Here is a 13,003-nt window from a genome sequence, read left to right on the forward strand (position 1 = left end):
ACACCCATAAATCTGTAGCCTTTATATATACCAACAATAACCAAGCTGAACAAACAGTCAAGGACTCTATTCCTTTCACAGTAGTGCCAAAGAAGATGAAATATTTGGGAGTATACCTAACAAAGGACGTGAAAGATCTCTACAAAGAGAACTATGAAACTCTAAGAAAAGAAATAGCCGAAGCTGCTAACAAATGGAAAAACATACCATGCTCATGACTGGGAAGAATCAATATTGTTAAAATGTCCATACTGCCCAAAGCAATATATAATTTTAATGCAATTCCTATTAAAGCTCCTTTGTTATACTTTAAAGATCTTGAAAAAATAATACTTTGTTTTATATGGAATCAGAAAAAACCTCGAATAGCCAAAACATTACTGAGCAATAAAAACAAAGCAGGAAGAATCACGCTACCAGACCTGAGACTGTACTATAAATCCATAGTGATCAAAAGAGCATGGTACTGGCACAAAAGCAGAGAAGTAGATGTCTGGAACAGAATAGAGAACCAAGAGATGAATCCAGCTACTTACCATTATTTGATCTTTGACAAGCCAATTAAAAACATTCAGTGGGGAAAAGATTCCCTATTTAACAAATGGTGCTGGGTAAACTGGCTGGCAACCTGTAGAAGATTGAAACTGGACCCACACCTTTCACCATTAACTAAGATAGACTCTCACTGGATAAAAGATTTAAACTTAAGACATGAAACTATAAAAATACTTGAAGAAAGTGCAGGGAAAACTCTTGAAGGAATTGGCCTGGGTGAATATTTTATAAGGAGAACTCCCCAGGCAATTGAAGCAGTATCAAAAATACACTACTGGGACCTGATCAAACTAAAAAACTTCTGCACAGCCAAGAACATAGTAAGTAAAGCAAGCAGACAGCTCTCAGAATGAATGGGAGAAAATATTTGCAGGCTATACCTCCCATAAAGGTCTAATAACCAGAATCCGCAGAGAACTCAAACATATTAACAAGAAAAGAACATGTGACCCCATCTCAGGGTGGGCAAGGGACTTGAAGAGAAAGTTCTCTAAAGAAGACCGAGGCACAATCTACAAACACATGAAAAAAAGCTCATCGTTTTTAATCATCAGAGAAATGCAAATCAAAACTACTCTGAGATATCACCTAACCCCAGTAAGAGTAGCCCACATAACAAAATCCCAAAATCAGAAATGTTGGCGTGGATGTGGAGGAAAAGGCACACTTCTACACTGCTGGTGGGAATGCCCACTAATACGTTCCTTCTGAAAGGATGTTTGGAGAATACTTAGAGACCTAAAAATAGACCTGCCATTCGATCCTATAATTCCTTTACTAGATTTATACCCAGAAGATCAAAAGTCACAATATAACAAAGACATCTGTACCAGAATGTTTATTGCAGCCCAATTCATAATTGCTAAGTCATGGAAGAAGCCCAAGTGCCCATCGACCCACGAATGGACTAGCAAATTGTGGTACATGTATACCATGGAATACTATGCAGCCTTAAAGAAAGATGGAGACTTTACCTCTTTCATGTTTACATGGATGGAGCTGGAACATATTCTTCTTAGTAAAGTATCTCAGGAATGGAAGAAAAAGTATCCAATGTACTCAGCCCTACTATGAAGCTAAATTATAGCTTTCACATGAAGGCTATAACCCAACTACAGCACATGACTATGAGGAAAGGACCGAGGAAGGGGAAGGGAGGGGGGAGATTTTGTTGGAGGGAGGGTAATGGGTGGGGCCACATCTATGGTGCATCTTAGAATGGGTACAGGCGATTGCACTAATGTACACAGCTATGATTTAACGATAAAAGAAAAAAAGAAAAAAAAAGTCTTCAATAAAGATCCGTGACATGGGTGAATCAATGTGGGCTTCCATCGTTCTTAAGTAGTAAAGTGCCTGTGAGCACACACATGTGCCCTTGTGAAGGGGGGGTATTTTACATAAACTTTCTCCATCTCCATGCCAACGCTATGCTTTCTGCCTTTAAGGGCATGTGGTTTGGGTGGTGGGGCTAAGATTGTACAAGCAGGTAATGGTTCTGATGTCAGAATGTGCACCAGCACTGACATTTGCTCCTGGACAACAGGGAAAACACTGATCCAAAAATAGCAGCATGTGTGTGGTCAAAGGTGATGAGCTGGCAAATTTTCATGGTGGAAGCATCGTCTTTGATTGGGTCAGCCCCCACATTCACAACAGCCAGGCACTGCCTCAGATGACGTTGCTTACGTGTTTTCTTTCTTCTGTTGCTGGCTGTTCACAGTGGTCTCCTTGACAAGAGCTCTCCTAAAGCCTTTCTCCTACATGCTCAGTGCCATGTATATTCTCTAAAAAGGATACATCTCAGCTGAGGCCTCCTTGCCGGCCATTTTTGGTCCTATCTCTTCTCATCATTTGCCTAGAAGACTTCCTTGATACTCAGTGTAGATTTGCCTTTTTCCATGCAAGGTAAATCAGGTGGCAGGTGCTGGTTTTCTGCAAAGTTAAATCCAATCCATTTCCTAGTCTTGGAAGTCTGCAGCCTTCATTAGAACTGCATATTGGCCCAGAGGACCATGACTGAGTTAATCAAGAATGAAACAGAGCAAACAAAAGGGCAACAACAAGGGCCTCCACTAAATTACCAGAGTCTCTAAAGGGTGATTCTAATGATGGTGATGTAAACTATGTGCCAGGCACTGACATAAAGCCTTACATATATTCATACATTTCATCCTTATTACAGACCCATGAAATTGATTCTATTGCTACTCCCAAATCAGATTGTGATCCCATATTTCCAAACCTTATCAAACTGTGAATAGAATTTATACACTGTTCTGTTCTGCATATTGCTTTTTTTATATACAGTATTTTTTGGAAATAAACATATATACAGGGTGGCCACAAAGTTCATGTGCAATTTTACATGAACTTTGTGGCCACCCTGTATATATGTATAATATCTTGGAAATAAGTATATATATATATACCTATATAAATATATAGACATATAATTGCTCATTCTTTTTTATACTTGTAATTGCTGACTTTTTTTTTTTTTCTGCAGTTTTTGGCCGGGGCTGAGTTTGAACCCGCTACCTCCAGCATACAGGGCCTGTGCCCTACTCCTTTGAGCCACAGGTACTGCCCAAGATTTGTTATTAATACATAATTGTACATATTTATGGGGAATGTGATATTTTGATATATGCATACAATTTATAATGATGAAATCAGGGTGTTTAGTATATCCATTACCACAAATATTTATCATTTCTTTGCACTGGGAACATTTCCAATCTTCTCCTTTAGCTATTTTGAAATATATAACATAGTGAGACTCTGTCTCAAAAAAAAAAAGAAATATGTAACAAATTGTTGTTAACTTTAGACACTCTACCATGCTATCAAACCAGAGCTTAATCCTTCTATCTAGCTATATGTTCGTACTCATTAACCAACCTCATTTTATCAGCCAGCCACTTTTCACAGACTCTGGCATTTAACATTCTACTCTCTACCTCCATGAGATCAACTTTTTTATTAATAGCTCCCAGATCTAAGTGAGAATATACTACATTTGTCTTTTTGTGCCTGGCTTGTTTCACCTAACATAATGACCTCCCATTTCATCCATGTGGCTACAAATGTCAGTATATCATTTTTTTTATGGCTGACTAGTATTACATTGTGTGCACATGTCAAATTTTCTTTATCCATTCATCTATTGATAGGTTGTTTTCTTAGCTTGACTGTTGCTAATAGTGCTTCAGTAAACATAGGGATACAGGTATTCCTTTGATACACTGATTTCCTTTCCTTTTGGATTTAAAGGGATTGCTGTATCATATGGGTAGTCCCATTTTTAGTTTTTTGAGAAATCTCCATACTGTTTTCCCTAACAGCTGTGCTAAGTTGCATACTATTGATATTTTATTATAAGGATATGCCACATGCATTTAATGACAGATCACAGAGATTATGGTATGTTCATTTGAATACATATTAAGCAAATAACCTAAGATCAGGCACATGGTAGTTGCTCAAAAATGTTAAATAAATAAATCGAATCACTATCAAGTCTTTTGGGTCTTAAATGAAATAACCCAGAGGAAGGTGAAGCTCCTAATTATAACATTAAAAAAAAAAAAAAGAAAATTCTAGAAAAAATATCCTGTAACTCACAATTCACATGATTCTGAACATGAAGAAAGAAGATGTTTTTACCAAAAAAAGGTTTTTTGAAATTATCTTTTACTTTTATTTATAAATATTAGTTGTCTATTTTTTGAGACTTAAAAAATGCCACGATGCCTGGCTATTTTTTTGGCTGTAGTTGTCATTGTTGTTTGGCCGGCCCAGGCTGGATTTGAACCCGTCAGCTCCAGTGTGTGTGGTTGGTGCCCTAGCCGCTGAGCTACAGGTGAAGAGCCACTATTATTCTTAATATACATGTGTAATAGGGTTTTTACAAATGTATAAGAAAAAGACATCTCAGGCGGTGCCTGTGGCTCAGTGAGTAGGGTGCCAGCCCCATATACTGAGGATGGCAGGTTCAAACCTGGCGCTGGCCAAACTGCAACAAAAAAATAGCCGGGTGTTGTGGCAGGCACCTGTAGTCCCAGCTACTCGGGAGGCTGAGGCAAGAAAATCACCTAAACCCAAGAGCTGGAGGTTGCTGTGAGCTGTGACGCCATAGCACTCTACCAAGGGCGACAAAGTAAGACTCTGTCTCTAAAAAAAAAAAAAAAATTCAATGCAAAAGTGGGCAAAGGACATAAAAAGATAATGTACGGAAAAAATGTAAGACTAGACGTAATATTTAATTCATTAACAATTCCAGGAAATGCAAGATACAGTAATACTGAGGGCTTTTTTATTTTTGCTTATCAAAGGAGAAAGAAAACTGTAAGATAAAAACAACATTATTTAGAAAATAGTTATTCTACCTATACTGCCAATGGGTATATGTTGGTACTATTTTTTTGAAAGAGGATTTAGTGATATTTACCAATAATCTTCCATTATGTGGAAATTTCAATCCAGAAATCTATATCTACATTTATTAGAGTTAATCTAGGAAAATAATCATGGATGATCCCAAAATATTTATATAGAGGTGTTTCATCAGTGTTAGTAGCAACAGAGGCAAATTGGAAACAATCTAAATGACAACTAACAATTTTTTATTTTTTTGCAAGAGCCGGGTTTGCAGTTTTTTTTTTTTTTTTTTTTTTTGTCCGGGGCTGGGTTCAAACCCACCACACCCAGTATATGGGGCCAGCGCCCTAGTCCTTGAGCCACAGGGGCCACTCAGAACTAACTGTTAAATGATGAAACGTCTTATGGTACACCAAGGTATGGTAGAGTATTATACAGCTATTATAGGTCATGGTATAGAAGAATATTTAAATTTAAATATCTAAATATTTACATTTACATAATCCTTGTGGAATATTTGATTTTTAAAATTATGTTAATTAATCATTTTTAAAATTTGGAAAGGGTTCACAATAAGTATTTTTGTGACCTTTAATCCATTATGGAAAATTCCAAAAAATATAAAAATTTGGTAAATTGATTGAATTTATTACATTGTTTCAATGATTGTTAATTCACGACCAATCTTATTTTATCTATATTCCTGCCCTGTTACTCCCTTCCCCATTACTTTGAAGGCAGACTCATCTTGTCCATAAATATTTCAGTCGATATTGCTAAAATTTATGGGCTATTTAAAAAAAACATAAGCACAATATAGGTTTACATTTAAAAATAAAATACTTTTTAATGCCATCATCTTATTAGTCACTGCTCAAATTGCCCTGATTATTTCATAAATCCCTTTTTTTCCCCAGTTTGTATCAAAATCCAAATAAACTCCATATACTGCAAATGGTCGATTTATCTCTTAAGTCTATTTTATCTGTGCATTTTCAGCCATCTAGCTTTCTTTTCCCCACTGGTATATTATTTGTTAGAAAGATTAGATTGTTTATCCTATAGAATTTACTTAATGCACCCTTCTGGTGTGTTTTAACATGTTCTTCTAAGTTTTCTGTTTTATGTAAATTTGTAGCTTATTCTAGAGACTTGACCCAATTCAGAGTTGATTTATTTTGTGAGACTGTTTTCTAGATGATAATGAGTCCTTTCACCTATCTTTGTGATATTAGCAGGCTTTGACGCTCATTTGACTACATTCATCATTTCACTAGAGGCTGTAAACTGATAATATTTTGTCATTCCTTCTTTTAACTGGAATTCTTCTATAAAGAGAAAATTCCTCTATGAACTATTTGGTTACCTAGAAAGACAGAGTGAATTTCTTTTTCCATTTTATTTGCCAGGCTTCCAAGGAATGAGTTGATTCCCCAGTATCTTCCATAGGTAAGTAGTGTGCACGTTTCTTTTAAAGAATCATTCATGAGCTGATCTATTTAAATATATTTCATATATTTTCATTTATTTGAGTTATTAGTGATATTTATGTTTAAATAGGCCTTTCTTTGTCTCGTGGAAAATTTTCGTGTTGATTTTCAAGTCTTTGACAGACTCCTTTCTTTCTAGAGTAAAAATTCCCCTATACCCATCTTGTATCTATCCTAAGCCAGATGTGAAATTGTCCATGACCCCGCTTCTTTTCAGTGGAAAATGGTTTTTAGAAACCACAATCTAGTTACAGGAGTTGCTCACTGCTACTGGATTGGTATTGTTTCTAGCCTTTTCAGTTGGAATGGCTACAAAATAAGTAATTTTAAAATGAAAATTTGGTATGGGTTTATGCCAAAACTTAATTCAGTTTTTACTAAACCTCATCAGTCATCTATTTGTATTTCCCTTCTTCATTTACAAGTAATAAATAATACTATAGAAAACTAGTTAATTATTTGGGAAAATAGCATAACATTTATTTTAGTGGGAAATTACCATATATATTATTTATTATATATGTATTTATGTAATATATTAAATTTTATTATATTAAAAGTTTCTTTTTTACTTTTTAAATATATACAAATTTCCATAAATAACCTATTTTATTTCTGCTATAAGAAAAAAATTGCTGAAAAACAAAAATAAACCAGATAGCATAAATTATAACATAGTAAACTGTCTGCCAATCTTATACGTGGGTAGAGTAATGACAATCCATTACATCTGTGGAGTAGATTTTGCAGTTTACAAAGCGTCTTACATCTATTATCTTTCATGATCATTGCAACAGCACTGTGAGGTAGATAGAAATATTGTTTTATAGATAAGAGAATTGAGGTTTGAGAGGATCGCCTATGAGGGAATCAAGGCTAGAAATTGGAGCTCCGGCTCCTGATGTCTTGGTGAGTGTTTTCCCCTCTGTGTGACTCCTGTCTCTAGACGATTGTTACTCCTGTGTCAACTGTCATTTTACAATAAGACAAGAAGACCCTGCAGAGTTCTACCTGATACTTAGAGTGCTGTCTAAACCCCTTTCTTTAGCCTGAGAGTTGGAAGGCCATAAAAATACCAATACTTTCGGGCGGTGCCTGTGGCTCAGTGAGTAGGGCGCCGTCCCCATATGCTGATGGTGGCGGGTTCAAAATACCAATACTTTCTTTTCAGCCTAATTTTCATTTTTATCAAAATGATTCATTAACATAATTTTAAAAATCAAATATTCCACAAGGATTTAAATGCAAAACTGCAATCCCCTGCCCTACATTCATCACCCAACTCCACCTCATATTCCCTCTCTCCCCTGAGGCAAGCACTTTTAACTGTTTGAGCTGTCTCTTTGATATTTATTTTCATATTTCTAAATATCCTGCTTCTACTGAAGTTTCTTGATTTTTCAATTATCGGTATAATGATCAGTACATTTCCTATTATTGAAGACTATTGTTTTCCTTTTCCCTATCCTCTCTTTGTGTTTCCATTATTAGGATTGTATAAAAATTGTTTTCAACTAAGCCATGTAGGATACTATGTTCTACTTTCTTGTATTAATTTTTATTTCCTCTTGAGTTAATAATTGGCATTTTCCCCCCACACTTATTTTTGCTGAGTGCTTTATGTACCTATTGTGATCCCACCCCCAAACTCTCTACCAAACTATAGTCCTTCTCTCAAGACATTCCAACCCATCACGTAATCTGTCCATTTCTCTCTTTTCCTTTTTCATCGAACCTTTATTTCATTTTGTATAAACTGTTCCAAGATGACGAGCTGGTTTCTAGCGCTGTGCGTGGCTCTTGTTCTAGGTTTTCGTTCCAGCGCATTCCTGAGAATGTTATTGGATCTCTATCTTGTTTTTGTATTTCTTATTTCCAGGATCCCATGTTATCATCTTCTTTCTTTTTCATTTTATTCTTCATACTGAGAACAAATATATGAAAGATAGTTTTTGAGACCCAGTTTAGATGTATATGGAGATTCTAGATTGGGAGTAAATTCTCTGTATTTTAATGACATCTGTGGTTCCTTTGGGAAAGCAAGAACTCTTGCTTTCACTGTTGCTGTTGAGAAGACTGATGGCTCACACCCATAATCCCAGAGGTTTCGGAGGCAGAGGTGGAAGGACCCAGGCTGGGGAGCCTAGGGGTTCAAGATTATGGTGACCTAAGATCTCCTGCCACTACACTCCAGCCTAGGCAACACCTTTTATTCTCCACCCTGCTCTGGAAGCTTTAAGGGTCTTTTCCCAGTGTTTAGCGATTATATGATTGGCACATGTCTTCTTTCCTCCAATGTGCTGAACCCTTGCTGGGTCAGAATCTCTGAGGGGTTTGTTTGAATTATTCTATGGATGATTTCATTGTTCTCTATTTACCAAACTCCTCTTATTCATATTATCAGACCTCTCAGACTGTTTCTAATATTTTCAATATTCTCTTTCCTATTTTCCATATTTTTGATTTTTGATTCTACTTTTGGTAGGTTTTCTCAGCTTTGCTCACCAGCCCTTCTGTTGGCATTTTTATTTCTGCTGTCATATTTTTTATTTTCAGGAGTCTATTTTAGTTGTTTGAATGGTTCTTTTTAAACAGCCTCCTGTTCCTGTTTCATGTAGGCAATGACTTTCTTTCTCTCTCTCGGGATATGTGCCAGTGATACATTGAATGAGATGTTTCACCTTTCCTGCATTGTATTTATGTCCTTTGAGGTTTTGTGTTGATTTTTTCCCTCTTAGGGCCTTTGCTCAAATATTAATGATCTGTGGCTATCCATGCATATTTTATTAAAAATTAATTGGAAATTTCAAGATAAATAGATAGGACTTGTTGAATGATGGGCTTGGGCTTCCCTATGGGATGACTTGTCTGGGTCATTTCATAGTATCTGTAAAACGTTTTCCAGTGGCCACTAAGATTTACCAGAAAGGATCATTTCAGTCTTTTCCTGGGAAGTTAGTTAAAGACTGACTGCTAAGAATTTCTAGAGGTCTAGTGGCGGAAGGGATTGGAAGATGGTCTCACCCTTCTATTTGGATTTTATTTACTCTGCCCATTTCTTTTTAAAGCACAGAATATCCACCTTGAGCTGAGCTGTTTGCTGCAAGATAAGACTTTCTCAGGCTCGTTTACTATAGTCGGTACATTTCTAGTCAGCTTCTTGGGGTTGATGGTGGAAGCACTCAGGAAAGGAACTGGAGAAAGGAAGCTACAGATATTCAGGCAATCTTCCTGCTTTCAACCCTACCTACTTCTAGAAGTGCCTCAAACTTTCAATTTCTGACTTTCCTAGGACTGCAGTGAAAATCAGATACCGTCTGGACTTTCTCCACTGATGGCTTACATTTCACTTTCTCAGGTCTGCCTAAGTCAATTATTTCTTTTCCATCTGCTTTACAGTTCCAAAATGCTACTGTCCTCTTTTTAACTTCTTTTTCTCTTGCAGTTTTGTGCCTTTAAAAAAATACTTTCTGTCATTTTAGTAGATGTTAGGGAAGGAATGGAGGTAAGTGTGTGTATTTCTTCCCCCATGTATGACAGAAGTCCAAACTCTTCTTCCAGGCTGGCACTTTAAAAGGTATTCAGCCTACACGAGGGTCTTGGGCTCTTTCTCTGAGAAGCACTGTGGCTCCACTGTTTATTGTTTATAGGGCTATAGGTGAATTCGGGAGCTTGAGTGTCCTTATCTTTTAAAGTACAGATAATAGGGGCTGGGCGCAGGGGTTCAGGCCTGTAATCCTAGCACTCTTGGAGGCCGAGGTGGGTGGATTGCTTGAGCTCAAGATTCTGAGACCAGCCTGAGGAAGAATGAGATCCCAACTCTTAAAAAAAAAAGAAAGAAAAAGTAGCTGGGCATCTGGGCAGGAGCCTATAGTCCCAGCTACTTGGGAGGCTGAGGCAAGAGGATCGCTTAAGCCCAAGAGTTTGAAGTTGCTGTGAGCTATGAGACCACAGGCACTCTAATGAGGGCAACAAACTAAGACTCTGTGAAAGAAAGAACAAAAGAAAAGAAGAAAAAAGAAACAAAGAAACAAAGAAAGAAGAAAAGAGCAAATTGAGATTGAGGTGCAATGATGTTAAATCACTTGACCTGTGGCTGGTCTTAGATCAGACCCCACAGTTTGCTTTAGAGTAGTTATTCTGAATACCACAGCCAAAGCTTCTAAAACTAATGTTGTCACAAATCCCCTGGGGATCTTGTTACAGTGCGGCTCTGCCTGGCAGGTCTGGTGCGGGGCTGAGATTCTGCATTTGTAACAAGCTCCCAGGTCATGGAGATGCTCTTGGTCCAGGGACCACACTTTGAGTAGTGAGGCCCCAGAGTGTGGTCTCCCTGTGGTGGCCACATGGTATGAAACCTCATTGTCCCAGGGTGTAGAAGCGACCATGTGAATAGTGACTGTCTTCTGCCTCGGGTGTCATTTTTCCTACCACCCACTCTCCCTGGGAGCCCCTGGCATGCCCCGCATGTCACAGTCTCTGTTTTGAGTGCAGGACACTGTCTTCCACCACCTTTGAGGTCAGCTGAAGGTAGCTTTACAATGTTGCCTGTTTCTATTGCCTTCTCTGAGCATGCCTTACCTAGAGTTCCAACTCAAGGTCTTCTGAAACATACCAGAACATTGAGTTCTTTCCCTCTAGTCCTCAGCAGACTTGTGCTGTGTTCCTTGAAGAGACAGGGAGAAGCTCTTCTCCCTCCCTCTTTGGGTTTCTGGTCCGAAGTAGCACTACTTGTGCCATGGATCTTACAGGCTTCCTTGTGAAAACAGCCCCATGCCCTGCTGCCATAGCCTCGCTGGCCTGAGTAAATGTAACTGCTGCTCCCCTGCACCCCTTTCTCTCTCATGAGCCTCCTCCAGCTCTCCCGAACTCCTCCCGGAAGCAAGTCAACTCAGACCAATTTCCAACTTGGGCGGGAAGGGTGATAGCCCATTAACTCAGCAGAAATATCCAGCTATGCATGAATCTCAGCATAGTCTCAACTAGAGGCATACTTTGACCCAAGGCATAGTAAAGGAGGTTTTGAAGAGGCACCTCGAAGCATCACAGTTCATCATGAGGCCAGGGAAAGCACTGGAAGAACTGGGAGACCCGCCTCTGCCCCTGCCTAGCTGTGTGACCTTGGGAATTTCAGCAACCCTTTCTGATTGTTTCCAAAAGTATAAAATAAGGAGCAAGGGGCTCCAGATGGTCTTTAAGGTGCACCTTCCAGTTTTGTCTGATGTTCTGTAAACTTCTAAAAGCACTTAGTGCTCTAGGTAAGTTTATAAAAAACTATTTCTACTTATCAAAAATCCATTCTATTAAGTAAAAATCAGAGGAGTGCTCAGTAGAGAGAGTTGAAAATGTGAGGTCAACTGACTTGGGGTTCCTCCCTTATTCTCCCTGTAATCTTAGTCACGTCCATCCCCATCACAAACCCTCAGTTTTCTCACTCCAAAGGGGCTGTACCAAATGAACTTGCCATTATAAGCACAGTTTTCAAAGTGAGGGCTCTTGAACTTCATTCATCCTACAAATAGGTTTTGCTTGATCCATAGAGCATTTAAAACAACTTTCAATTAGTTACTTATATAAAAATTAGGAGGTTTCACATAAAAATCTGATCTGGTATTCTGGCTTTTCTTGGAAGATCAGAAAATCTGGGCCACATGGGTCACCCACTCTGCAGAGCCCCCAGTGGCCTGAACTGCGTTGAGGCTGTCCCTTTTAAAGGACATGTGCCTACTACGTCATCACAACCCCCTGGATCCATGTCCCTAATTTATGTACTCAAGTCCTATACACGTCTGGATCTGTGATCTTTGAGTAGCAATTTTAGTTGTCTGGTACCAGGTGAGTATTTTTTTTAAGACTACATGTCCAAATCATAGAATAAGACTAATAAAATATTTGCATCATCACCTTGATTATATTAATAAGATAGAGTAGGGGTAGGCAGACTTCTGTAAAAGTGGGGGAAGGAAATATTCTAGGTTTGCAGGTCACATAACATCTCTGTTACATATTCTTCTTGTATTTCTTTCTTTTTTTTTTTCTAGCAATCTTTTAAAAATGTGAATATTCTGAACTCTTAGGTAGATTTGTCCTAAGGGCCATAGTGTGCTGACCCCTGAAATAGAGGATATGAAGCTCTTAAAATAATCCCTGGTATACAGTGGGTATCAATAAATGTTAATTCTCATTGTTGTAATGTCAATCCTCTCATTCTCTGACTTGGGGACATGAGTGGACCCCACAGTGCCTGTCAGAACTCCCCATGGTCATTCCAGTTCCATTCTGAGGACACAGAGGGGAACAGCATTTTGTCTGTGGAGACATGTCCTTCTAAATGGAAAGCCTGGCAAGGCACATAAAGAACTCCAGAGCAGCACAACAAATCCAGTGTGAGTGTGTCATCACCGTAAAATCAAAACTATTGTTTGAGCCACTTGCTAAGCCACATCCCCATCTCAGTTATTCTGTCTGAAACGTTACCAAACAATCACAGCTGGACAGAGCGTTGGAGGTCCTGTAAAATCTGATTGTGAGCTCTCTGTTCTCACAGCTTTTCTCCTTTGTTTTGGTCCTTTAAA

This window comes from Nycticebus coucang, chromosome 14 (genome assembly GCF_027406575.1).
Source record: "Nycticebus coucang isolate mNycCou1 chromosome 14, mNycCou1.pri, whole genome shotgun sequence".
Lineage (NCBI taxonomy): Eukaryota > Metazoa > Chordata > Mammalia > Primates > Lorisidae > Nycticebus > Nycticebus coucang.